The sequence below is a fragment of the Gorilla gorilla genome, chromosome 18, assembly GCF_029281585.2.
Source record: "Gorilla gorilla gorilla isolate KB3781 chromosome 18, NHGRI_mGorGor1-v2.1_pri, whole genome shotgun sequence".
In the NCBI taxonomy this organism is placed as follows: domain Eukaryota; kingdom Metazoa; phylum Chordata; class Mammalia; order Primates; family Hominidae; genus Gorilla; species Gorilla gorilla.
Genome location: NC_073242.2, coordinates 24,126,484 through 24,153,742, shown reverse-complemented (window position 1 = coordinate 24,153,742; position 27,259 = coordinate 24,126,484).

The window sequence follows — 27,259 nt, the reverse complement described above, 5'->3', positions numbered from 1 at the left end:
GATCAGGTGTATCAGTCCTTTCTCACACTGCTATAAAGAAATAACTGAGACTGGGTAATTCATAAAGAAAAAAGGTTTCATTGGCTCATGGTTCTGCAGGCTGTACAGGAAGCATGGCTGGGGAGGCTTCAGGAAACTTACAATCATGGCAGAAGGCGAAGGGGAAGCAGTTTCCTCTTATATGGTTGGAGCAGGAGGAAGTAGGGGAAGAGGTGCTACACAATTTTAAATGAGCAGCTCTGGTGGTAAGTCACTATCATGAGAGCGGCACCCAAGGGGAAATCCCCTCCCATGATCCAATCGCCTCCCACCAGGCCCCACCTCCAACATTGGGGGTTGCAATTCGACATGAGATACGGGTGGGAACACAGACCCAAACCGTATTACCAGGTCCTGCTTTGTTGCCCAGGCTGGAGTGCAGTGGCATGATCATAGCTCATTGCATCCTCAAACTCTCAGACGCAGAGATCCCCCCGCCTCAGCCTCTGGAGTAGCTAGGACGACAGGCATGCACCATCACGCTCGGCTAATTCTTAGTATTTCTGAAAGCATGGGTAGCAGTGCGTGTGTGGAGGAAGGAAGGCTGTAGAGGGCTGGTGTTCCCCCGCTGTTCCTTCTCCACAGGAGAAATTGAGTTGGGTGTGTCTAATTCCAGCTTGCCAGCTGAGGGCGCTTCTGTTCCGTAATTCCACCACCCTGGCCTTGGTGAGCCGAGTACAATTTCTTATCCCAAAGATAGGCCTAGGAGCAGGTTCTTTTTCACTCAAAGTGAGGGAGCTTTCAACACAGACCATAGCCAACACAGACCAGGCATGGTGGTGGGTGCCTGTAGTCTCAGCCATCAGGAGGCTGAGTCGGGAGGATTGCTTGAGCCCAGGAGGTAGAGTCCAGTCTGGGCAACACAGGGAGACCCCATCTCTTAATAAACAAAAAACACCAGCCTGGGCAACATGGTAAAACCCTGTCTCTACTAAAAATACAAAAATTAGCTGGGCACGGTGGTGTACGCTTGTAGTCTCAGCTGCTGGGGAGGCTGAGGCAAAAGAATCACTTGAACCCAGGAGGCAGAGGTTGCAGTGAGCCGAGGTCAAGCCACTGCACTCCAGCCTGGGTAAAAAAGCCAGGCTGTCTCAAACAAAACAAAACAAAACCACCCCAAAATCAAGCAAACAGAAAACAAAAACAAAACAAAAAATACCCACAAGGTTTAGGCTGCCGCCCATCTTTCTTTGACGGTGAGGTGGAGATTGGGAGGAGAGAAAGTAATCATTTCTTGCCTATGGGGTAATAGGGAATGCAAATTCTCATCCCTTGACTTGAGTTGGGTTCCCTAGCAGCAGATCCTAAGATGGAAACCAAGAATTCTCAGGAGGAGATGAGTGAGGAAGCAGGATAAAACAGTACAGAAAGCTCACTAATGCCACAGGAAGCAAAATGACAACACAGAGCTGGTCCCCACTTAAGGCCAAGGGGCTGGCCCCATTCCCGTGGGTTATCGTCCGAGGTCTGATCCCAGGAGGTGTGGGGGCCATCATCTCCTAGTGGTTCCTTTCTGCCCAAGGGCTGTGCATTAGTTTGGAAGGCTGCTGAAACAAAGTACCACCACCTGGATGGCTTAAACCACAGACATTTATTCTCTAATAGTTCTGGAGGCTGGAAGTCCAAGTTCAAGGTGCCAGCAGGGTTGGTTCTTTCTGAGGGCCATGAGGGAGAGTCTGTTCCATGCCTTTCCCTCAGCCTCTGGTGGTCTGCTGGCAATCTTTGGTTTTGCTTGGCTTGTAGAAGCACCACTTCAATCTGTCTTCTTTTTTGAGGCAGGGTCTTGTTCTGTCACCCAGGTTGGAGTGCACTGGCGCAATCATGGCTCACTGCAACCTCTGCCTCCCAGGCTCAAGTGATCCTCCTGCCTCAGCCTCCCGAGTAGCTGGGACTACAGGCATGTGCCACCATGCCCAGCTAGTTTTTTTGTATTTTTGGTAGAGATAGGGTTTCACTATGTTGCCCAGGCTGGTCTCAAACTCCTGAGCTCAAGTAATCCACCCACCTCAGCCTCCCAAAGTGCTGGGATTACAGGTGTGAGCCACTGCGCCTGACCCTCTACCTTCATTTTTACCTAGCGGTGTGTGTGTGTGTGTGTGTGTGTGTGTGTGTGTGTGTGTGTGTCTGTCTGTCTTTCTATCTGTCTGTCTCCAAATATCCCCTTTTTATAAGGACAGTGGTGGTCCTAGTTTGTTTGCATTACTATAAAGGAATACCCAAGGCTGGGTAATTTATAAAGACAAGAGATTAATTTGGTTCACAGTTCTGCAGGCTGTACAGGGAGCATGGCATTAGCATCTGCTTCTGCTGAGAGCTCAGGATGCTTCCATTCATGGCAGAAGGCCAAGGGGGAGCTGGTGTGTGCAGAGATTACATGGTGAGAGAGGAAGCAAGAGAGGGAGGGAGGTGCTGGGCTCTTTGTAAGAATCACTTCTCAACTTATTACTGGGAGGATGGCACCAAGTCATTCGTGAGGGATCCACCCCCATGACTCAAATACCTCCCACTAGGCCCCACCTCCAACACTGGGGATCACATTTCAACATGAGATTTGGAGGAGACAAATATCCAAACTATATCCGTGGTTATATTGGATCAGGGCCCTAAAGACCTAATGATATAATTTAAGTTAATTATCTCTTTAAAGGCCCTCTTTCCCAATAAGGTCACATTCTAAGATATTGAGGGTTAGGACTTTAACACTGGAATTTTAGGGGCATTCAATTAATTCAACCCATACCACGCAGTGCTCTAGAGAGGAAGCAGCTGTGAGCTATTAGCAGCCAGTGCTCCGGGCGTCTGGGGATGGATGCACTGGCTGGGAAGAGGGTCCCTGTGAGGCACCAACAGCACCCACTACACCAGTGGGTGCCTCCTGGGCCAGCAACATCAGCCTCCCCTGGGAATGTGGTAGGAATGCAAAGTCTTGGGCCTTCCTCCAGACTCTACTGAATCAGAAACTCCGGGGATGGTGTCTCACAGTCTGTCGTGATTCCAGTGCATACCAACGTTTCAGAACCACTGCAGTATACCACTTGGGTCACTGAACAACAAATGCTGATGGCAGAGAAAGGCAGTGAGCATTGATTCAGGAGGCTCGAGTTTCCCCAAGGAACACAGGACTGCCGCACTGCATAACTCTAGAGAGCACCATTCCAGTTGCAGTTCAGGTCAATGGTGCTCACAGAGCACAGTCTGAAGCATGCAATGGAGTACAGTTGCATGGTGCACACATGGAGTGGTGCAGCTGCCACCAAGGAGCCAGGCCTGGGCTACTTTATTAAGGGAAGTGCAGTGCTTTCTAGCAGGGCTAGAAAGTCTAATCAGGGCCAGGTGTGGTGGCTCACCCCTGTAATCCCAGTGCTTTGGGAGGCCAAGGTGGGAGATCGCTTGAGTTCAAGAGCAGCCTGGGCATCTCTACAAAAAATGGAAAAATTATCCAGGCATGGTGGTGCATGGCTCTAGTCCTAGCTACTTGGGAGGCTGAGGCAGGAGGATCACTTGAATGCAGGAGTTCCAGGCTGCAGTGAGTTTAGGTCGCACCACTGCACTCCAGCCTGGGTGACAGAGTGAGACCCTGTCTCAAAAAATAAAAAAGTAAAAACAAAAAACCCAGAGAAGCCATGCCCATGTGTATGCCCCGATCATTGCTTGAGGCCCCTCTGACCTACTGCATGATGTGAAACTGAGACAGAGTGAGGAGCCCCTTTTGTAAGGGCCTGTGAAGCCTAAGAATGGAAGTAAAGGAAAATCCTGAGTTCCTTCAAGGGAAATTTCTGGCACCTAGCTGGCCCTGAGAACTAAATAAGTAACTTACTTTTTTTTTTTTTTTCTGTCTCTTTTTTTTTTTTTTTTTTGAGATGGAGTCTTACTCTGTTGCCAGGCTGGAGTGCAGTGGCGTGATCTTGGCTCACTGCAACCTCTGACTCCTGGATTCAAGCCATTCTCCTGCCTCAGCCTCCCGAGTAGCTGGGACTACAGGCGTGTGCCACCACCTCCAGCTAATTTTTGTATTTTTAGTAGAGATAGGGTTCACTATGTTGGCCAGGATGGTCTCGATCTCTTGGCCTCTTGATCTGCCCACTTCGGCCTCTCAAAGTGCTGGGATTACAGGCGTGAGCCAATGCACCCGGCCTTAAATAAGTAACTTCTTAAACAAGAAAGGCAATCATCCTGAAACAATAGCCAAGGAAGTTAAGAGTCAGGAGATATTTGCTTTCCCTACAGAAACTAAAGATAACAACTTAACAAAACTCCCTGAATTGTCTTTCAGATGGTGGGACATAGACCCCAAGTAAGAGTGAAGCGAAGACTCAACTTTAACCACCACCCTCTAAGTTTCTTTTGAGGAGCTTGGAGAACGTCACTCCCTGTGGGTCTAAGTGGTACAGGCGCTAAAAAATTATTTAGGCAGATAGTGAGGGTAAGGAAGTCCTCGGCTGTTTCCGTTTTAACAAAAAGCAGTCCCTAAATCATTTATTTTCTAACAAAGAGCAGCCTGTAAAATCGAGCTGCAGACACAGATAAGCAAGCTGGAAGCTTGCATGGGTGAATGCAGCAGCTGTGCCAATAGGAAAAGGCGACGTGGCGGCCAGGCATGTTCAACATGGAGGCTCCATCTTCCCTTTTCTTTGTCAACTAGGTGTACAGTAAGGAACCGACAACATCACACCGGCCAGGCAGAGAAGCCATTTGCATAATAGAAGATTAGGGTGGGGTGGCCAGCTTCTTTGCGCGCTTTGTAAACATCACACCTAGTCCACCAATCTTTGGGCCCTATGTAAATTAGACAACACCTCCTCAAGCCAGTCTATAAACCCTCCCCTCCCCGCACATGCATTTCACCGCAAAACCCAAAGACCCACTTAGGTGCCCCCTCTCTCCGCAGGAGAGAGAGCTTTTCTCTTTCTCTCTATTAAACCTCTTCTCTTAAACTCACTTCTTGCGTGTCCGTGTCCTCGATTTCCTTGGCGTAAGACGACGAACCTCAGGCATTTACCCCAGACAACGAAGGTGCTTCATAAGGTCATGCAGCTGGTAAGCGGCAGAGCGAGGATTTGAACGGAGGGAGTCTGGCTCCAAGGCTGGGCTCTCTCTCTCTCTCTCTCTCCCCCTCCCTCCCCCCACCTTCTCTCCTTTTTTCTCTCTTCCTTTCTCTCTCTCTCTTTCTCTCTTTCTTTCTCTGTTGCCCAGGCTGGAGTGCAGTGATGCAATCTCGGGTCACTGCAACCTCTGCCTCTCCAGCTCAAGCAATCCTCCCACCTCAGCCTCCCAAGCAGCTGAAACTACAAAAATGCACCACTATGACCAGCTAAATTTTTTTTTTTTTTTTGAGACAGATTCTCACTCTGTCACCCAGGCTAGAGTGCAGTGGTGTGATCGTGGCTCATTGCAACTTCTGCCTCCCAGGTTCAAAGGATTCTGGTGCCTCAGCTCCTGAGTAGGGATTACAGGCACCCACCACCATGCCCAGCTAATTTTTGTATTTTTAGTAGAGAAGGGGTCTCATTATGTAGCCCAGGCTGGTCTCCTGGACTTAAGCAATCCTTTTACCCCAGCTTCCCAAAATGCTAGGATTTCAGGAGTGAGCCACCGTGCCTGGCCAAGGCTAGGCTCTTATCTCCCAGCCTATGTGACCTTCTGATGGTGTCACAGGTGAGGGGGGCGTGGTACATGGAGGCTTGATTTTCACCAAGCACTCAACGTGGTTCCCAGTCCAACTCTGTTTCTGCCCTGGGGACCCTTCTTGATATTGGAAATGGATAAAGCCTATGGGTTTTTATTAAATTTATTTTTCCCCACACAACACTGATGTATCAAGGGGGTTTTACCCAGTCTGGATTATGACTTTGTCTTTGACTTTTGATTTTAAAAACTAAGCATTTGTTTCTATTGTTCTCTGGTTTTATGGTGACAACTTTCTCCCTAAGGCAATGAGTAGGTGACTCATGTTGCGTTGCCTAGAGGACGAGGTGGGGAAGGAGTGAGCGGGAAAGGGCGTCAGAGTACCGAGCATGATTCCACTTATAGGAGGGATTTAAAATAGTCAAGTGCACGGAATCAAAGAGTGGAATGGTGGTTGCTAGGGACTGGGGGAGGGCAAAATGGGGAGTTACTAATCAATGGGCAGAAAGCTCCAGTCAAGCAAGATGAATAAGCTCTAGAAATCTGCCGTATGACATTTACCTATAGTCAGCAGGAATGTATTGGACACTTAAAAAATCTGTTAAGAGAGGAGATCTCATGTTGTGTTCTTTTTTCTTTTCTTTTTTTTTTAAGAGATGGGGGTCTTACTATGCTGCCCAGGCTAGTCTTGAGCTCCTGGCCTCATGCGATCTTCTGCCTTGGCCTCCCAAAGTGCTGAAATTACAGGTGTGAGCCATTGCACCTGACCCCTAGTGTTCTTATCACAATTAAAAAATAAAAAAAGATGGCCAGGCATGGTGGTTTGCACCTGTAATCCCAGTGCTTTGGGAGGCTGAGGTTGGGGGGATTGCTTGAGGTCAGGAGTTTGAGACCAGCCTGGGCAACACAGTGAGACCCAGTCTATATTTTAAAAAAGAGAGAGAAAGATGGACTATATCACATCTGTTTCTTTGTATCCCATTTTTCATCTCCTCCACCTTCACTTTGTTTTACTTCTTGTCAGCCTCAAGTCTTGGGGATGGGGTTGAAGATTCTGTGGCTAGCCCAGGTCTGCCTTTCTGGGACACACTGCCCCTCCAGGGAAGTGCTGCCCAAGAGAAATGTCATCTGACCCACACATGTAATTTTAAACTTTCTGCTAGCCACATTAGAAAGGTAAAGAGAGGCCGGCGTGGTGGGACATGCCTGTAATCTCAGCACTTTGGGATGCCAAGGTGGGAGATTGCTTGAGCCGTTTAAGATGAGCCTAGGCAAAATGGTGAGACCCTGTCTCCACAAAAATAAATAAATAGCTGGGCATGGTGGCTCAAGCCCGCAATCCTAGCACTTTGGGAGGTGGAGGTGGGCAGATTGCCTGAACTCAGGAGTTCAAGACCCGCCTGGCCAACATGGTGAAAGCCCATCTCTACTAAAAAAATATAAAAATTAGCCGGGGGTGGTGGCGTACATCTGTAGTTCCAGCTATTTGGGAGGCTGAGGCAGGAGAATCGCTTGAACCTAGGAGGCAGAGGTTACAGTGAGCTGAGATCGTGCTACTGCACTCCAGCCTGGGTGACAGAGTGAGACTCTGTCTCAATAAATAAATAAATATGAGGCCAGGCATGGTGGCTCACGCCTGTGATCCTAGCACTTTGGGAGGCCGAGGAGGGCAGATTACTTGAGGCCAGAATTTTGAGAGCAGCCTGGAAAACATAGCAAAACCTGTCTCTACAAAAAATTAAAAAATTTTGAGACTCCGTCTCAAAAAAAAAAAAAAAATTAGCTGACTGAGGTGGGAGGATGGATTCAGCCCAGGAGGCTGAGGCTGCAATGAGCTATGATCACACCACTGACTCCAACCAAAAAATAAAAGACACCCGTGACAATTTTATTTTTTCTTTCTTTTTTTTTTTTTTTTTTTTTTTGAGACGGAGTCTCGCTTTATTGCCTAGGCTGCTGGAGTGCAGTGGCACAATCTCATCTCACTGCAACCTCCAACCCCCTACCACGGGTTCAAGTGATTCTCGTGTCTCAGCCTCCAAGTAGCTGGGATTACAGGTGCCCGCCACCACGCCCAGCTAATTTTTGTATTTTTAGTAAGGAGGAAGTTTTGCCATGTTGGCCAAGCTGTTCTCAAACTCCTGACCTCAAGTGATCCGCCTGCCTCGGCATCCCAAAGTTTTGGGATTACAGGCGTGAGCCACTGTACCCGACTGACAATTTTCATAATGTTTTATTTAACCCAATATGACTAAATTACTGTTACTTCAGTGTGCTATTAACATAAAACATCATTATTTTCTTTTTCCATACTAAAGTTTTTTAAAATACTGGGGTGTAATTTATACTAATGATCCCAAGTTAATGCAGACTCACCACATTTCAAGTGCCCGATGGCCACATGTGCCCGTGGATACTGCAATGGACAGTGGAGCTCTAGAGCTCTGAACCTCTGTGTTCTGGGGTTTCCTCACTCCCGTGACTAATGTCAGAGGATGGCTGTAAGGCCCAGGGCTATTTGTGTCCAGCTCCAACTTAATCTCTCCTGGGGAAAAGAGCTTTGTTCTCTTTTAGTGGAGAATCTGTCCTTGGTTTGCCCATTGTGGGATGTTTTCTAGAGCACAGATGCTAATGTTGTTCTAAAAAACTGGGGTTCTTGGCCAGGTGAGGTGGGTCACGCCTGTAATCCCAGCACTTTGGGAGGTTGAGGTGGGTGGATCACTTGGTCAGGAGATCGAGACTATCCTGGCTAACACGGTGAAACCCCATCTCTACTAAAAATACAAAAAATTAGCCAGGTGTGGTGGCGGGCGCCTGTAGTCCCAGCTATTCAGGAGGCTGAGGCAGGAGAATGGCGTGAACCCGGGAGGCGGAGCTTGCAGTGAGCTGAGATCGCGTCACTGCCCTCCAGCCTGGGCAACAGAGCAAGACTCCATCCCAAAGAACAAAACAAAACAAAACAAAACTGGGGTTCTTCATCAGGCAAGTAACAAAGACTCTTTATAGGGATGTAGGTTTGGATCAATAGGAGTTTTATTACTTGATACAAGTAAAGGAGAACATTGAGAGTATTCTCCAAAGCAGTGTCTTCCCAAGGGAAAGTGATAGGCGAGTTTTATGGGGTGATAGAGAAGGGAGAGGGTGCAGCATTGCGTGTAGTGGGGTCTCAGTTGTGCAGATGCGCTGAGCCATCATGCCAGCACATAGGTTGCATGTTAAGGTAATGAAGCTATAGCTCCTCTAGGGGTGGCGACTTTAGCATGGTAATGAGGAATGTTCACTTGGGTTCATCTGTAAGTTGTGGGAGTCTGCCAGGAGCTGGTTTTAACTGATTAGGTGACTGCATTCCATACAAGGTTTAGGAAGAAAAGGACTTCAGGGCAGGAGGCTATAAAACAGGCTGATTGCTCAAGTTCATTAAATTCTTGTAATCTCTGGAGACCCTCCCTATCTGCTTACACTAAGTAACCTGACCTGCCTGTTAGCATGGAGAGCAGAGGATGCTATGTATTCATTTAAATTCATTAAAAATCATGTATTGAATATGTCATAAGCTCAAGATTCTGTTCTAACATGCAGTTCAGGCTCCTGGGGATGGGACCAAAGCCTCAGTGTTTTTTTTTTTTTTTTTGAGACAGAGTCTCACTCTGTCACCCAGGCTGGAGTGCATTGGCACGATCTCAGCTCATTGCAACCTCTGCCTCCCAGGTTCAAGCAATTCTTGTGCCTCAGCCTCCTGAGTAGCTGGGATTACAAGCATGTGGCACCATGTCCAGCAATTTTTTTGTATTTTGGATTTCACCATCTTGGCCAGGCTGGTTTCGAACTCCTGGCCTCAGGTGATCCACCTGCCTCAGCCTCCCAAAGTGCCGGGATTACAGGTGTGAGCCATGTGCCGGACCTCAGTCTTTAGGATCAAAAGCGAAAGTCCCTGCCCTTGCGGAGCTTTCATTCCTTGGAGGGAAACAGGGAGGACAGGGAGTGCAGCTGGGGCTGAGGTGGTGTGCAAAGACCTCTCAATAGTGACGTGACATTTGAATAAACACGAGAAGGAACTGAAGGATTGATAAGGGATGGGGAGGAAGCTGAGGAGTCAGTCTCCCTGGGTTCAGATCCTGGCTTCAGAGACTTCAGTTTTCAACCATGGCAGACTGGGAGGGACCAGATTTACTCTCTTGCTTTAAACAACTCAAAAACCGGATGACATACGTGAAACAATAATTTCCGGACATTGAACCACAGATAGCACAATACAGAGATCCTGAAAGAAAGGAAATAGCTAAGTCTTGTGATGGCCACAGGTCTTGATGCAGAGAGGAGAAACACAACAGAATACGACAGTGTCCCTGCATTGAGAGTCTGGGGAGGCCAAGGCAAGGGAGTGAACCACACACAAAGGATTTTGGAGCTGTTTAGAGCATTCCCCTCCATTTCTTAGCTGAGTACTGATCAGTACACGCCTGTGAAGAAACTCCCAGAGGCCAAGGAAAGACCACCAAGAAGGACCAGGTGGAGCTCACATAGGATCGGGAATTGTGTTGTTACTGACCAGAAAGGAAAGACCTCTCCATGAGTCCATTTTGCATTGCTCCAAAGGAATACCTGAGGCTAGGTAATTTATAAAGAAAAGAGGTTTATTTGGCTCAGGATTCTCAGGATTCTGTATAAGCAGCGTGGCACCAGCCTCTGCTCAGCTTCTGGTGACAGGAAGCTTTCAGTTATGGCGGAAGGTGAAAGGGGAGTAGGCGTATCACATGGTGAGAGAGGGAGCAAGAGAGAGAGGAGGAGATGCCAGGCCCCTTTAAACAACCAGCTTCTGCATGAACTAACAGAGTGAGAACTTATTCATGACCACAGGGAGTGCACCAAGCCATTTGTGAGGGATCTGTTCTCGTGACTCAAACACCTCCACTAGGCCCCACCTCCAACACTGGGGATTGCATTTCAACATGAGATTTGGAGGAAACACATATCCAAACCATATCAGCCTCCTCATATATGGGACATTGAATGGAGTCCTGAGAAGGATATTGTCTCACTGGTGGCCAAATTAACTTTAGACTAGAGGCTGTTTTGGACCTGGCTAACAGTCTGAAAAGCAAGTCTTGAAAGTTTCATACTGTTTCGCATAACTTAAATGCATGCTAAAACAAAACTCCCAAATATTTATAAGAATATAAAAAAGTCGGCACTCAGCAATGTAGAATTTGTAATGTTTGACGTCCGGTAAAAAATTACCAGGTATACAAAGAAGCAGAAAAGTAGGACCCAATCATGAAAAAAAAAATCATCCAATAGAAACAGAACCAAAGATGTTACAGATGATAGAATTAGTAGATAAGGACATTAAAACAGCTATTAGAAATATACTCTATACAGGGAATAGATGCACAGAAAGAGCAGAGACTCCTGAGGGAGGGGCTGGGCTTTCCAGGAGAGACATGGAGAGGGCTCCCCAGGCCTCAGAGCTGTCTTGAGTCTAGCACCAACCACATGGACTCTTACAATTAGTCCCTATTTTCTTGAGGCAGTTGGAGAGGTCTCTGTTCTTATGATTAGCAAATCCTGAATAAAACCATTTTCAGTTTAGAGGAAAAAAGAAAAAAAGAAATATACTCAAGAAGATGGAGTCCTGACCATGTTAATGAGAGATATAGGAGACAGAGACAAAGGACCCAAATTAAACTTCAAGAGATGACAGTACAATGGTGGAGCAAATAGCAGATCAGACACTATGAAGGCATAGGCTGTGGGAAATATTCAGACACAGAGAAAAAAGACTAAAGAAAAAAAAGTCACACACACACACACACACACACACACACAAAGAACAGAGCCTCTGTTCTCTGCAGTGGTTCACACCTGTAATCCCAGCACTTTGGGAGGCTGAGGCAGACAGATTACTTGAGGCCAGGAGTTCAAGATCAGCCTGGCCAGCATGGCAAAAACCCTTCTGTACTAAAAAAAATACAAAAATTAGCTGGCCATGGTGGTGCATGCCTGTAGTCCCAGCTACTTGGGAGGCTGAGGCAGACAATTACTTGAACCTGGGAGGTGGTGGTTGCAGTGAGCTGAGATTGTGCCACTGCACTCCAGCCTGAGCAGCAGAGTAAGACTCTGTCTCAACCCTCTCCCCCGCCAAAAAAAAAAAAAAAAAAACAACCAGCCATGATAAAGTGTGGTCAACATCAAGTGCTCTAATATATGTATAATTGGAATCTCTGAAGGAGAGGTGAGAAGTAAGGGGAATAGAAAATGTATTTGAAAAAATAACAACTGAACACTTCTCAAATTTTATAAAAAGGTATAAACCCACAGTTATGAGAATCTCAAGGAACCCCAAACAGATCTTGCATCCAATACTTGCTTTGTAACTGTGGGCAAGTTACTATGTTGTCTGAGGCCACATTTCCTCATCTGTTGTAATAACAAATCTTGTATGGCGCACCCTTGACATAAGTGATTCCACCTTAGAAAAAAAGTCCAGGTTGGCCGGTGCAGTGGCTCATGCCTGTAATCCCAGCACTTTGGGAGGCCGAGGTGGGTGGATTACCTGAGGTCAGGAGTTTGAGATCAGACTGGGCAACACGGTGAAATCCCGTCTCTACTAATAATACAAAATTAGCCGGGCGTGGTGACACATGCCTGTAATCCCAGCTACTTGGGAGGCTGAGGCAGGAGAATTGCTTGAACCTGGGAGGCGGAGGGTGCGGTAAGCCGAGATCGTGCCATTGCACTCTAGCCTGGGTGACAAGAATAAATCTCTGTCTCACCAAAAAAGAAAAAAAGGAAAAAAGTCCAGGTAACATTTCAAAACACATTAAGGCAACAGGGTCCAGATGTTCTCCTAATCAATAGAGACGAAACCCAACCAGATAAGGGCATCCCCCTTTACTATCAGTTCTCACCAGAGGACTCAAAGGCCATAAAGCGAGCAGAACTGTCATCTTGGCAGACCCTGTCTTGCTTTCACTCATGAGCAGCACCTGGCATTTGCCCCAGAAGATCCTGCCCAAATCAAGGAGACAATGTCTTGCTCTCCTTGCAAGACATTGACAACCATCCAGGTCATCCCAGGACACTCTAACTGTCCACGTCATTCTCCTTGGCCTGGTTCATTAACTCCTTTTCCTATCCCCTTTTCTCTTGCTGTTAAATGCTTCTCTGTTTCGTGTGAAATTTTAATCTACAACATTTATAGACTGATTAAGCATACTCTTATATATGGTTTGCAATATCGACTGACCTGTGGATTGGCTTGAGCCCATGTGCCCACAGCTCTGACTACTGAGTGAATGGGAGGTACTAAGGAGAACTGCCTGCTCGGGAACCCCATGATTGAAATAACATCAGTAAAAGTTGACCTAATCAAGGAAATCTTGTGATTTCCTTAAGTGATTACCTTAATCTACAAGGTAACCAAGTGGTTACCTTGATTAAGTTCACCTAATCAAGGTGACCTTGTGTTCACCTAATCAAGGTAACCTTGTCTGACCTTGTGGAAAGACACAAATGTGCATGGACTTGGTTATGTCTGACCTTGTGCTACTCACTACAAACTCCTATTAAGCACTAGTTCTGCTCCAGGAACTGTTCTTTTTTGTTTTATTTTGGGGGCAAGGTCTTGCTCTGCTGCCCAGGCTGAAGTGCAGTGGCATGATCACAGCTCACCGAAGCCTGAAACTCCTGGGCTCAAGTGCTTCTCCTGCCTCAGCCTCCGAGACTACAGTTGCATGCCACCGTGCCTGGCTAATTTAAGGTTTTGTTTGTTCGTTTTTGTAGAGATGGATATTGCTATCTTGCCCAGGCTGGTTTTGGACTCCTGGCCTCAAGCAAGCCTCCTGCCTTGGCCTCCCAAAGTGCTGGGATTCCAGGTGTGAGCCACTGCACCTGTTCACCAGCCGCTGTTCTAAAAGCTTTACAACAAAACCATGTGGGTGCTGTTACTGTCATCTTCATTTTGCATATGAGAAAAGTGAAGGATGAAGCATGGGAAGGTTAAGTAATTTGCTGAAGATTACACAGCTCAGAAGCCTGGTGGATCCAGGATTCAAATCAGAGCCCCAGCTCCTAGCCTCTGTACAGCTTCTAAACTCTATAAGATTAGGAAAATGATAGTGTTGAATTCATAGGCTTTTTGTGATGGTTAAACCTGGTAATCCATATGAAGGTGTTTACTTAGCAGAGTGTTTGTTCAAAACAAAAGACTGAAACTTCAAGTGGAGTTGGAATGGCTGGTGTGGGGAGGGGTGAGGCCTGTAAGGCCATGAATGAGAATTAACACCACTATTTAGCAGCCACAGGACAGAGCGCAGTCCTTTAGGCCCTTGGATTCGGTTGGATTTCTATTCCTTCCCACATCTCTACCTGCCCTTTCCCTGGGAAAGGAGGAAGTGAGCAATCAGTGAGCTTTTCTTCTCATTTCCACTTTACATAGACTGTGCCAGTTATGGTTGGGGAAAATGAGCTAGAAGATGACTGAAGGTTCGTTAGTGTTATTTGCTCTTTTTTTTGAGTCACCAAAATGTCATCCTTTCTGTTTTGTTTAAAGATATTGTCAAATGTCAAAAGATCACATATGGGCTGGTGACACGGCTCACATCTGTAATCCCAGCTCTTTGAGAGGCTGAGGCAGAAGGATCACTTCAGCCCAGGAGTTTGAGACCAGCCTGGACAACATGGCAAGACCTCATTTCTACAAAAAAATATAAAAGAAACACATATCACTCCTGTAATCCCAGCACTTTCGGAGGCCGAGGCGAGTGGGTCACCTGAGGTCAGGAGTTCAAGACGAGCCTGGCCAACATGGTGAAAACCTGTCTCTACTAAAAATACTAAAATTAGCTGGGCATGGTGGCGGGTGCCTGTAGTCCCAGCTACTCGGGAGGCTGAGGCAGGAGAATCACTTGAATCCAGGAGGTGGAAGTTGCGGTGAGCCAAGATTGTGCCATTGTACTCCAGCCTGAGCAACAAGAACAAAACTCGGTCTCAAAAAAAAAAAAAAAAAAAAGAAATACATATAGGCATGTTAAGTATAAACCAGATTACATTCAGTGTAATCTGATTTCTAATGTGTCCTTTGTTGCATTTTGAGAGATTTAATTGACTCTGAATTGGGCTCCTGGGGCCTGAGGCTGAGCTCTGGTCAACACTGCCACATGGGCATTTTCTGTCCAGACCTATCTCTGGGACCAAGTATTAGAGAAAAACAAGCAGTTTCTTAAAGCTGTAGACATTCTATGATAAGGCAGAATTATTTTCTTTTTATTTTATTTAATTTTATTTATTATTTTTATTTTAGTATTCTTATTTTTTGAGACAGTCTCACTCTGGCTCCCAGGCTGGGTGCAGTGGGGCAATCTCGGCTCACTGTAACCTCCACCTTCAGGGTTCCAGCGATTCTTCTGCCTCAGCCTCCTGAGTAGCTGGGATTACAGGTGCCCGCCACAACACTCGGCTAATTTTTATATTTTTTTAGTGGAGATGGGGTTTCACCATGTTGGAACCTGGCCTGGAACTCCTGACCTCAGGTGATCCGCCTGCCTCAGCCTCCCAAAGTGCTGGGATTACAGATGTGAGCCGCTGTGCCCAACCCCTTTTTTCTTATTATAAAAATAATACATGTTCCTTTAGGGCATTAGAAACTGTAGGCAAAGAAAGAGAAGGAAACAATTACAAGTAACCTGCTAGCACACATGAAATTTTGCTGTATATTTTTCCAGTGTTTTAAAAATGTCTATCTGGTAAAAATGGGGTCATACTTTTAAAAATGGATATATCACGGATGTCATCCTCAGCTGTTGCTTATTCTTCTGCAACATAAACTTTTGTGTAGTTCCATAATAAATATACAGTCAGGTTACATTTAATGCAAATTTGAATTACACAGCTTGAAATAGTAGGATATAAAATATTAATGAAATCCAACTTTATGGGCAAAATTTCATAAAATGTGAATCCTGCCTTGCATTTATTTTCTGTAGGAAATTTAATCTTGCATAATGTGAGGTATTTTATTATGAGAGGTGTTCAGCAATTCAATCCTTTGCATAAAATATGGCTGCCCTGTCCCATCATTTATTTAGCCAGGTCCCTGTTTATGGTCACTTAATACTGCAATGAGCCTCTTTGAAGATAAATCTTTGCACATGTCCCATGATGATGTCTTTAGGAAAAATCCTTTGATGTGTAATTGCTGGGTCAAGGCTTTTAATGCATATTATCAAATCCCATCCTGGAAGGCGGTATGAACAGTTATGTAACAAACATTTCCATAGAGCTTACTATAGGACAGGCACTATTCTAAGAATTTTGCATCCTCATAATAATGGTATGCAATAGATGCTGCTATCATTACCATCATCCCTGTTTCATGGATGAGGAAGCTGAGGTCGCCTCAGAGACTCAGGTCACAGAACTAGTAGGTGTTAACGCTGGCTTCTGGGTCCTGGTTCCTAAACAGTGGAGTGTGGTATTTCCCTAACATCCTCAGCATCAGAGTACAAGGTGATTTATTTCCCTATACCCTTGCCCATGAGTAATATGTATCTGCTCAAAGGGATTGTGACTACATTATTATACTCGAGAAATCAGTTAACCAAATGGTGATTTCTGAGCACTGGCACTATGAGAGATAGAGAAGAAGTTCTAATCTATGGCTTCCAGTGAGTTACTATTTGATGTTGATTTTTTTCCCTCAAGAAACCGCATTGTTATGAATTGCATGCTTGTGTCTTCCCAAAATTAATATGTTGAAACCGTTATCCTTAATGTGATGGTATGTGGAGAAAGGGCCTTTGGGAGGTGATTAGATATGAAGTTGGAGTCCTTATAAGATTAATGAAGTTATAAAAAGAGACAGGAGAGCTTTCTCTCTCTCTCTCTCTCTCTCTGATCATATGAAGGTATAATGGGAAGTGGCCTTCTGCAAATCAGAAGGAGAGCCCTCGCCAGACACAGGATCAGCCCATGCCTTGATCTTGAACTTCCCAGCCTCCAGAACTATGAGAAACAAATGCTTGTTGTTTAAGCCACCCAGTCTATGGTATCTTGTTATAACAGCTCAAAATTACCAAGGCACCATCAAAGTAATATTTTCTGATGCTTCCTCCCGGCAGAAGAGTCCCTCATTTTTGGTCTTCATGTAACAGATGTTTTGGGGGTTCACTGGTTCTCTCAAAGGCTCTGCTCACAGCCCCAGGATTTTAGGAAACTCTCTTAAGCTATGTGGCATACTTTCTCTGCTGTCTGCTACAGATGCTGGCTCCATGCCTTACGGTCTCTGCAGCTTGCCTTAGCCCCTGACCCAGTGCTGGCTTTATTCATTCACTGCAGTGAGCTTTCATGCTGAGAGAATAACAAAGAGGCATGAGATTCTGTGGCTTTTAACCTGAGATGGGGAGCTGTGTTTAGTTACTTTTCTTGAGCTCACCCGTAACATGACTAATTCTTTTCCAAGACCTCTAGATCCTTGTCTTAGTGTAAAACTGCTAAGCGGCCATAACAAAAGTATCCAACAATACATGGCTTAAAGAACAAAGTGCTTTTTTCCCTCTCATGTAACAGTGCTGAGGTTAGCAGTTGAGATCATTGAGGTGGCTCTAATCCACATAGTCTTTCAGGGACCCAGGTCCTTTCATCGTGTTGCTTTGCTCTATACCAGTGCATTAACATCATCTGCATGGTGAGTGTTCCAACCAGTGGGAAAGAGAAAGAACATGGAGGAGTCACGCCCACTGCATAGGCCTAGACACACACCACTTCCACTTGAATCCCTTTGGCAAGAACTAAATCACTAAACACCTAACTGCAAGGGATGCTGGGAATTGTAGTTCACCTCCATACCTAGAAAGAAGAGAATGGATTTAAGGGGAGGGCCAGTGGTATCCAAAAGACCCTCCAAGAAGGGAATAAATCTAGCTGGGTTTCTGTTTATGCATAGCTAGGTTATTATTATCTTTATTGCCCCTCTTCCTATACCATATCAATGGGTGAATTTAAGACTAAGATATATAGAGGCCAGGCATGGTGGCTCAAATTTGTAATCCCAGGCTACTTGGGAGGCCGAGTCAGGAGAATCACTTGAACTTGGGAAGCGGAGGTTGCAGTGAGCTGAGATCCCTCCACTGCACTGCAGCCTGGAGGCAAGACGCTGTCAAAAAAAAAAAAAAAAAAAAGAATAAGATACAGAGGCATTTGACATTTATTGAGTGTTAGTACACCAGCCTCATGGGCTCTGGAACCTTGCTCTTAAAAACATGTGCCAGGGTGGACCATGAGGTCAAGAGATCGAGACCATCCTGGCCAACATGGTGAAACCCCATCTGTACTAAAAATACAAAAATTAGCTGGGTGTGGTGGCACATGCCTGTAGTTCCAGCTACTCGGCAGGCTGAGGCAGGAGAATTGCTTGAACCTGGGAGGTGGAGGTTACAGTGAGCCGAGATGGCGCCGTGAGCTGAGATGGCGCCGTGAGCTGAGATGGCACCACTACACTCCAGCCTGGTGACAGAGCGAGACTTTGTCTGAAAAAAAAAACAAAACAAAGACAAACAAAAAAACGCATGTGTCAACCTTGTTATTGGCTCTACCTGACCCCAAAATGAGCTCATAGTTTGATGTTAAAGCAGAATATGCAGACTTTGTAGACAGAAAAATTCTGAGTGAGAATCACAGCTCCATCATTTATCTCCCTTCTGTGTGACTTTGGACATGTTACCTAAACTCTCTGAGTTTTAGTTTATTGTGAGGATTATATAAGCATGTAGAATGATTAAGAGCCAGGGCTTTGGCATCCAAGATGATTGGTTGCAAATCCTGGCTTTTGTGACACTAGACAATCCTCTTAATTTATATGAGTACCAGGTTTCCTGTAGAATGGGGTAATACCCTACCTCTTACTGGGTTGTGCAAATGATGTATGTCCTAAGCACTTAGGTCAGTATTGGCTCACAGTACTGAGAAGTTAATCTACATTCAGCCTCAAGTAGTGTGACCATCCTTTCTCACTGCCTTCTCCCATAGGTTGGCTTCATCCTTAGGCTGCCTCTACAGTGGAAACAAGATGGTGGCTACATATTCAGAAGAAGAGTGACATTTCTTCCACGCACCCCCTTGAAGCTCATTGGCTCTAACTGGTTATGTGTGAATCTTTAAACTGTGGCTTGGGGGATTAGACTGATTAGCTGATTGGCTTCAGGGAGTTGATACCCATTCCTGGAGTTAGGGATGGGGTCATTCCCAATCAATTATATGGCAGACATTTGGGGGAGGGATGTTCCTCCAAAGGGAAACTGGCTTGTAATTACCCGAAAGGCAGCCAAAACAACAGATGTCCACTACAGAGAATGTGTTTGAAGGATGAGTTAATTGGACCTAATTATGGCCCAATTTTTATTTGTTTTTTTTGAAATGATGAGTTGATTCTTTCTGATGATAGATGAGCTAATCACCATTTCTGGTAGTTTTCGTTCATATCCCACTTAGTTGACTCCTAGAGTTTTCTTTTATTGCTTTGCCCATACCAATGAATGCTTTCTCCCCCATTACATCTTCAGTGTCTCACCCAAAACTGAGCTCATAGTTTCAAGTCAAAGCAGAATACAGGAGCTGTGATTCTCATTCAGAGTGTTTTTTTGTCTCCAAAGCCTAAAGACACTCCAAAGAGTCAGTGTCTTTCTGACCTGTAGGTTCATGTTACACGTGCAGACAGAACTTGTATGTGGTGATCAGACACCCCCAAACAAATGCATTGAAGGGGAATCTAGTTGGAGTCTATTTATTTATTTCGAGACAGAGTCTCACTCTGTCACCCAGGCTGGAGTGCAGTGGTGTGATCTCGGCTCACTGCAATCCTCACCTCCCAAGTTAAAGCAATTCTCGTGCCTCAGCCTCCCGAGTAGCTGGAATTACAGGCTTGTGCCACCGCACCACTAAAAATACTAATTTTTGTATTTTTAGCAGAGATGGGGTTTCACCGTGTTGGCCAGGCTGGTGCTGAACTCCTGATCTCAAGTGATCCGCCACCCTTGGCCTTCCAAAGTGCTGGGATTACAGGCATGAGCCATTACACCTGGCCTGCATATTTTTGAACTTGTAGTATTTGTCTTTGAAATAGCAGTGAGCTTTTTGATTCCAAAGTTTTTGATATAAGTGCATGTGTGTGTGTGTCTGTGGGTGAAAGAGAGAGAGAGAGATTGGGAGAGAGAGAGAGAGAGATTGGGAGAGAAAGAGAGAGAGAGAGAGGAAGGACAAGGGTCAGGTAAGTGTGTCCTGTCTCCCTCCCTCTGGATCAAAACTCCTGCTGGGTGGGGTGAGAATGTGTAGTAGCAAAAACTAGAGGCATATGGTGGAATCCTCAAGCAGTGGGGTATGGGCCCCAGTCCCCATTTGAGACTCTGGGATGCAAATGAGTCATTGGAAGCCCTGCACCAGCACAGAGTGGCTGCATTAGAGGAACATTGGTGGTGTCGTGTGTTTATGTAGAGAGGGCTTCCACTGGTGCCTTGGGTCTCTGTCAATTCCTGAGTGCCTGGGAATACCTCCAGCACTCCCCTCCACCATTACCAAGAGAGACAAAGAAAGTAATTGAATGTACTAGCTGTCTTTTTATTTTTTATTTTTATTTTTATTTTTTTAGAGACAGGATCTTGCTCTGTCACCCAGGCTGAAGTACCGTGGTGTGATAACAGCTCACTGCAGCCTCGACCTTCAGAGCTTAGGTGATCCTCCTGCCACAGCCTCCTGAGTAGCTGGGACTACAGGCATGTGCCACCGTGCTCAGCTAGTTTAAAAAATATTTTTTGTGGCCAGATGTGGTGGCTCATGCCTATAATCCCAGCACTTTGGGAGGCCGAGACGGGCGGTTCGCCTGAGTTCGGGAGTTAGAGACCAGCCTGACCAACATGGAGAAACCCATCTCTACTAAAAACACAAAATTAGCCAAGCGTGGTGGTGCATGCCTGTAATTCCAGCTACTCGGGAAGCTGAGGCAGAGAATCGTTTGAACCCGGGAGGCGGAGGTTGCAGTGAGCCGAGACTGCACCATTGCACTCCAGCCTGGGTAACAAGAGCGAAACTCTGTCTCAATATATATATATATGTATTTTTGTGGAGACAAGGACTTACTATGTTGCCCAGGCTGTTCTCGAATGCCTGGCTTCAAGCACTCCTCCCACCTTGGCATCCCAATGTGTTGGGATTACAGGTGTGAGCCACTGCACCCAACCTGTCTTTTTATTATAGGGTCAACATAGGACTGTGTAGCCAAGAGCTACAGGATGGATTGCTGAGGCCAGGGAGATTGAAAGGAAGTCACAGCCCAATCTCAGAGGGATCCACGGAGCCAGTGAAAGCTAAGGCGGGACTTACCCAACAGAGGGTCCTGGCCCAGTCACCCAGTGGCACAACCCAACTGGGAGATCTGAGCATCTACCAACTGTGGCCACCAGTGAGATGGTGTCATTGTTTGGGGTAAATACCGGGGGTTTGTTGTCTCATGCCAAGGAAATCGAGTTTGCGGACACAAGAATTGGGTTTACGAGCAGAGGTTTAATAGGCAAAAGAAAGAGAAAGGGTAACAGTAGGAGAGAGAGGAGTGCACCAGTGGGACTTCTGACCCACGATGGAGTGCATTGGATTTTATAGACAGGCTTGAGGAGGCAGTGTCTGATTGACACAGGGCCCACAGATTGGTTGGACCAGGTGTGAGTTTTACATAGCGTGTGGGGAAGCTGGCCATGCCACCCTAATCTTATTATGCAAATAGGCTTTCCACTTGGCCGGCACCATGTTGTCTGCTGCCTAATGCACATGTGGTTGGAAAGGGAAAGGGAAGATGCAGCTGCCATTTTGAACATGCCTAGTCCCAGGTAGCCTTTTCCTATTGACACAGCTGCCGCATTCACCCGTGCAAGCTTCTGTGTCTGCAGCTCAATTTTACAGGCTGCTGTTTGTTAGAAAAGAAATGATTCAGGGGCTGCTTTTCATTAAAAGGAAACCTTACTGAGGACTTCCTTACCCTCACTGTCTGCCTAAATAATTTCTTCTTTACTTCTATATCACCAGCATCAGAGGCCAGCAGAAGTCTCAGTGATTGGGCAGGACAAAAGACATTTCTGCAGAGAATACTGAAGGTCCAGGAGACAGCACAGTGGGGCATATGTGGGCCCCTGCCCCATCATTAGGAGGAAGTGTAGGCTTTTCTGAGGACCTGGGTGCCATACCATCTTGAGACAGAGAATGAGGAACCAACTCTTGACAAGAGAGAGATGGCCCTGGTAGAGAATTTGAACCTTGAATTGGATTGAATATTTATCCAAAAGAAATTGAACCAGCACTAGAGAGACTGTTTTGAACTAGAAGTAACCAAGTTACCTTAACTAGAAGTTAGGATTTTTCCACCCCTGACATCAGTGGGACAAGGGCACATGAGCAAGATATTTACGGACAAAGAAGAAAGTTCATGTTTTGTACACCTGCTTTGTAGTATGTTGTAGATACCGTTGGTTCCCCTGATTTCAGGTGTTCTCGTTCTTTGTGTACAGTCACTTGCTCAGGGAAAATGGCCCTCTCCTGCATGACTCAGAAGCACATACTGATTATTCTAAACTGGTCTTCATGCCCCGTTCCCTTGTCAGTGATGTAGTTAGGCAAAGGATTATGTAACAATTCTGGCTATGAGACATTGGAACTTCTACTGTGGGGCATCTGGGAAGATTTTGCTCATTGAAAAGAAGAGACGCAGGGTGTGGAGACTCATGCCTGTAATCCGAGCCCTTGGGAGGCCCAGGAGGGAGGGTCACCTGAGTCCAAGAGCTCAAGGCCAGTTCGAGCAACATACCAAGGCTGCAATAAACAAACAAACAAACAAACATTAGCTGGGCACGGTAGTGCACACCTGTAGTCCCAGCTACTCAGGAGGCTGAAATGGGAGGATTGCTTGAGCCCAGGAGTTTGAGGCTGCAGTGAGCTATGATTGCACCACTGCACTTCAGCCTGGGCAACAGAGCGAGATCCTGTCTCTATAAAAAAATTTTTTAAAAAAGAAGAAAAGACAAGAAGAGACACACGTGGAAGAAACAGTCTCTATTCTGATGCAAGTAATGACTGGAACTGTGGCAGACGGGTGGAACCATGAGAGGAGTTAACTGAGGGCTATCAGGGAAACTAGAAGAAACCTGGGTCCTTGAGGAGGCAGACTACTAAATGGACCATCGTCCCTTCACCCTTTTTGTTATGTGAGATAATAAACTCTCTAATTTAAATCTACTTGAGATGAATATCTGATACTTGTAGCCAAAATCATCCTTAATGGGACAGAGTGTGGGTAAATTATCAACCTTGCTAGCCTTGCCTCATAATTTTTGAATTCATTTTTATCTTTTAATTTTGTTTATTTTTTTATTTTTAAAGTAGAGACAGGATCTCGTTATGTTGCTCAGGCTGGTCTCGAATCCCTGGCCTCAAGGGATCCTCCTGCCTCAGCTTCCTAAAGTGCTGAGATTACAGGTATGAGCCACTATGCCAGGCCATTGCTTTACCATTGTATCCATGTGATTGCAAAAAAGAAAATCGTGCTAATAGTCATTAACTTTGAAAGACACTTGGAATTTCTTCCTTCAAGCGAGCTTTATTCCCAAACTGTTGAACCCTCTGGGTTTGACAGCAGGATCTACTTCACATGGTAGCATCTCCTTCTATTTGCCTTCAAGACATTTCCTAAGGGAAGAGATGAAGACACACTTGTAACGTGAACAAAAGAATCCTTTTTCCTTTTAAAAATGTATGATTAAAATGTAAAATATATATATATTTAAATGTAAAATATGTATATATTTAAATGTAAAATATATATATATTTAAATGTAAAATATATATATTTAAATGTAAAATATATATATTTAAATGTAAAATATATATATTTAAATGTAATATATATTTAAATGTAAAATATATATATTTAAATGTAAAATATCTATATATTTAAATGTAAAATATCTATCTATATATATATATATCTTCTAGAGTTGCCTGGAAAGTGAGCTGAGAGCAGTTAAACATCAAACCCACTGCTGCTTTCCAGCTTTAACCAGAATCACCATTGTCTTTCCCTATGAAAGAAAGGAAATCTTAGAACTTAAAAGGATTTCAAGAAGAACTGAATTTTAACCACTGAGATGACCAGAGATGTAAGGCTCACACTGACTGAAGCAGTATAATTTGGCTGTCTTTTTAACATTCAGAATTCTCTCTGACTCTCCAAAATTGCATCTACTTTGATGAGCTTATTTTTTTCCTCAACCAGATTACATTTCTTGGAGTTCACCTGATACATCATGCCTACTTACTTTTTTTTTTAGATGGAGTCTTGCTCTGTCACCCAGGCTGGAGTGCAGTGGTGCAGTCTCGGCTCATTGCAACCTCTGCCTCCCAGGTTCAAGTGATTCTCCTGCCTCAGCCCCCCAAGTAGCTGGGATTACAGGTGTGTGCCACCACGCCCAGCTAATTTTTGTATTTTTAGTAGAGACGGGGTTTCGCCATGTTGGTCAGGCTGGTCTCGAACTCCTGACCTCAAGTGACCCACCCGCCTTGGCCTCCCAAAGCGCTGGGATTACAGGGGTAAGCCACCATGTCCAGCTCTGCCTACTTACTTTGAACAAATTATTTCAGGCTAATTTACTAGCTGGAGAGAAAGAGGGAGGGAAGCAGGGAGGAAGCAAAGATAGGGGGAGAGAAAGAGAGGGAGAGAGAGAGGAAGAGGGAGAGGGAGAGGAGAGAGAGAGAAAGAATGAATTGTGTTCTCCCAAAATTAGTATGTTGAAGTCTTAATATCCCAGTACCTCAGTCTATGATTGTATCTGTAGATAGGGCTTTTGAAAAGGTGATTATGTTTAAATGAGGCCATTGGGGTGGGCCCTAATCCAATCCAACTGTTGTCATTGTAAGAAGAAGGAACACACAGATACCAGGCATGTGCATGCCCAGACAGACAACTATGTGAAGAGACAACAATAGGTCAGCCATCTGCAAGCTGAGGAGAGAGGCCTCAGAGGAAACCAACCCTGCTGGCACCTTGATCTTGGAGTTCCAGCCTCCAGAAATGTGAGAAAATGTATTCCTGTTGTTGAAGCCATTTCTGTTGTTCTGTGGCATTTTGTTATGGCAGCCCTAGCAAACTAATATGATAATTAACTCTTCCAAGTGCTGTTTCCATTACAAAGTATCCCAGAATTTTATATTGGTGAATCTGTGTTCCTCAGGCCATGTCTTCCCTGTTGGAAATGCTGTTATTATGTCCCAAGGTGACTTCAAGGAGTGGGTTAGAGGCTGAGACAGAGGGTGTGAGATCGTCACTACTGTAACCTTGCTTTGTTCAGTATGAACATGCTGAGATATTCTCTGTTTTGTATTGGGAGATCGGGAAAGGATTTATTGAAAAAATGTTTCCATTAGCAAATGAAGTTTGAAGGCAACTACCATCTACAGGAGCAAACAAATGCATAAAATTCAAATATTTTGTCCCAACCTCAGTGTCATGAGGGTCTCTTATACAGAATAGTAGATGAGAATAAAATTTGAATTAATAATACTGGAATAGAGTAGTCATTAGGCAGTGTAACAAACCTCAAATATTCAGTGGTTTAACACTATAGATGTTTATTTATCACTCATTCAATGTATGTGTTCCTTGTTAGCAGTAGTTTTCCTTGTAGTCATTCAGGAATCCAGGCATATTAGTTATCTATTTCTGTGTACCCCATAAAAACCATTTATTATTGCACACTTTCAGAGGGTCAGTAATTTGGGAGTGGCTTAGCTGGGGTGTTCTGACCAGAGTCTCTCTTGAGGTTGTAGTCAAGATGTTGGCTAGGGTTGCCATCATCTGAAAGCTTGACTGGAACTGTATCCACTTTCAAGATGGCACACTTACTTGGCTGTTGGCAGGAAGCCTCAATAACTTATCATGTGGTCTTCTCCACAGTGCTGCTTGGGCATCCACACAACATGGCGCTAGCTTCCCCCAGAGTGAGTAATCCAGAACGAAGAAGACAGAAACCACAATATCCTTTATGAACTGGCCTTATAAGTAATATTTTGTCATTTCCATAAAGTCCTATTGGTTACACAAGACTGCCCTATTCAATATAAGAGTGACAACACATGGGGATAAATACTTGGAGGTGTAAATCATTGGGAACCATCCTGGAAGTTGCCTACAATACTAGGATCTATGGCTACAATTCCCTGGGTCTTGGCTTCAAGACAGACAAAAGGGAAAGAACATGAAACAGCCCCATGTGGTTTTTTTTTTTTTTAATGGACAAGAGTAAGAAATGGTGAACATTTCTTCTACTCTTATTCTACAGTTAGAATTTGGTCACATAATGTATCTAACTATGAAGGTAGCTAGGTAATATCATCTCTTGTTGGGAGGGTAGCTGGGAATACCTCTATACAATGGAAGGAAGAGCATGAACTTTTGGTGGAGAGATAATGCTCTCTGCCATGATAAAATGAAAAAAATAACATATGCAGAATGGTCAACATAACAGCATGAAGCAAATGCACGATGAATGATAATCATAATATAGTGCTCTTTTGATAATCTAGTGCATACCCAGAACCTGGGAGGTATTTGGTTTTAATACATGTTTGTTGTATGAATACGTGAGTTAAGGTAATGGATGCAAAAATGGTATAAATAGGAGGAATTATAATTGATATTTCTTGAGTTAGCATGTTTCATTGGCTATCTTTATGGAGGTCCAGACCCTCCTCCGAAGGTGGATATTACTGTTCTGATTTCAGTTGGTCAAATAGAGACCAAGAGACTTTAGGCAACTTGTTTTAGATTTGGCACTGAATGGCGGGAAAGTGCAGATTTTCTGAGTACTATGTCTGGGCTCTTTGCTATAGGCACTATTGATTTGAATGGATAAGAACAGAAAAGTCCTTTGCTCAGAGGAGAATCAGGGCCACTGTATCAGTCAGGGTCCAATCAAGAGGCAGAAACTATACCAGTTATTTCATTTCATTTATTTATTAATTATTATTTTTTAGAGATGTGGTCTTGCTATGTTGCTCAGGCTGTTCTCGAACTCCTGGGCTCAAGCAATCCACCTGCCTCAACCTCCCAAACTGCTGGGATTACAGGTGTGAGCCACTGTGCCTGGCCCCGTACCAGTTATTTTAACAGAGAGAATTTAGTATGGCCCAGGTGCAGTGGTTCATGCCTGTAATCCCAGCACTTTGTGAGGCTGAGCGGGGAGGATCACTTGGACCCAGGAGTTTGAGACCAGCCTGGGCAACATATTGAGACTCCACTTAAGAAAAAGAATTTAATATGAAGAATTTTTTTCTTTTCTTTTTTTTTTTTTTTTGAGATGGAGTCTCACTCTGTTGCCCAGGCTGGAGTGCAGTGGCTTGATCCCAGCTCACCGCAACATCCGCCTCCTGGAATCAAGCACCTCTCCCGCCTCAGCCTCCCGAGCAGCTGGGATTACAGGCACTCGCTAACACGCCTGGCTAATTTTTGTATTTTAGTAGAGGCAGGGTTTCACCATGTTGACCAGGCTGGTCTCAAACTGTGTTGACC